The sequence below is a fragment of the Acyrthosiphon pisum genome, chromosome A1 (genome assembly GCF_005508785.2).
Source record: "Acyrthosiphon pisum isolate AL4f chromosome A1, pea_aphid_22Mar2018_4r6ur, whole genome shotgun sequence".
NCBI classification, from domain to species: Eukaryota; Metazoa; Arthropoda; class Insecta; order Hemiptera; family Aphididae; genus Acyrthosiphon; species Acyrthosiphon pisum.
The window spans coordinates 40,226,155-40,228,119 of record NC_042494.1 but is presented as its reverse complement, the minus strand read 5'-3'; positions in this window follow the sequence as shown (position 1 = coordinate 40,228,119).

Here is a 1,965-nt window from a genome sequence, read left to right as displayed (position 1 = left end):
GAACACGTACTGTACATCAGATTGGTCTATGATTAAACAATTGTTTGTAAACCTTTCTTAACTTAGTTTTTCTGGGTGGTAAATTGATTTCCACCATTTAAAATTGTGTTTAATTGTCAATAATTGTACTATGTGGGTATATGACCTATGAAAATATGGAGTATTGTGTATTTGTGTGGTATGTATTAAGGGTCCCGGTGCTGGTTTTTCAAATTGTCTTCAGTTCTATAAAATTTGAAAGTTATATTTTATATCTTAGTTGCCTAAATTATAATACTTTTCCACTAATCTACTGTGATACGGTGTATTATATCGAAAAAAAGTACTTCATCACAGGAATGATTCTCAGGCCTTGTAGAGTTGTCAGATCCCAGACAGCAAATGTTCGACTAAAAATATTATTATAACATTATAATAATATTATTCATGATTATATAATATTATTATAATGTTATTATAATGTTTTTATAATATTATTCATTTCAAAATAGTACACGCGTGTGTAGGCATATGGCCTATGTATAGTTGTAATTGTATGATGTAATAACTCATATTATATTATGTATATTTAATAGGTATAACATTATTGACTTGTCTTGACGATTTAAATATTTTAATTTTAAATAGTTTTATAACTTATAAATTATAAGTGTCCTCATCATGAAAGTATAATATGCATCAGGAGTTGAATTTAAAAATTAATTTTATCAGTAAAAGTTGTAAAATAAAATAAATTGTTTTGAAATAACTCGCACGCAACAACTATATTATACATATTATATTATCCAGAAAGATTTTTAAAAAGAGGGAGTATCTAAACCTACATATATATATATATTAATATTATGGCTAGTGGCGTAATAAGGAATCAATTTTTATTTTTTAGAGTGGGCAATATTCTCTTAAGATAAATAATATTTGATACATTTTAAATTTCATATTATAGGCATGTATTGTAGTGATTAGAAATCATCAAGATAAAATTAATAATTCTTGAAAATATAGAACAATTAAAAAAATACATAAATATAATTCTTTACCGTGTGCTTATTTATTCGCGCTTTAAATAGTGCATCTCAGCTGTTGAGTATAGATAGTCTAAATATTGTGCCAAATTCTTTTGTACACAATATAAGGTCTATAAAATACTATTGTAAATATCCAGTGAAAAATTCAAGTAACTTTGAGGTTAGGTATTAATTTTTGAATTACACCAATATTGATTTTGTCGAAAACAAGTTTTCCTTAAAAATTCCCGTTTTTCCTTCTTATGTTTTTATTTTTCCGAACGCTTTTGAAAAGTATAGGTACTGGAAATTTTGTATTTTGAAGTAAAAGTACCAACTAGATGTAACCCCCTTCCAATTTGAAAATCAAAGCATTTTTTCTACTACTTGTCATGCATAGGATCACAAAATAAAAAAAGGTGAGTAAGTGGATGTCGCTCTGCTGTACAGTAGGTTAGAAGTAGGTCACTGTATAATGGACAGTATTAAATTTGAATTCAATGATATAATATCACTGTATAAGAAAAACGATTCTGAGCGGAGACGGTATATCAGTCAATGTATTAGACATATATATACTTATCTATGGTATTAAAAAAATATTGACCTATAATAGGTACCTATAATAAATTCCAAATTAATCATATCACAAGATCCTTTAGGTAACGCGTTATACATCAACAAAAAACCGTGGTAAAATCATAGATATATAATAGTATACTTTAGAAGTTTCAAGTACCCACGAATAATATTATACAATCACAACAAAATAACTAAAATAGTTATCCTAGGTTTTTAATATGTAATTTCGTCCAAATTTGTACTTAAAATGACTATAAAAATAAACAATGTAAATTTATTTTTTAGATTTTTTGGTAACAGAATTAATTACTTACGTGGAATCTTGTTTTAAATTTTTAATTCTTAGATACAGAAATTGAACATTTTATAAATTTTT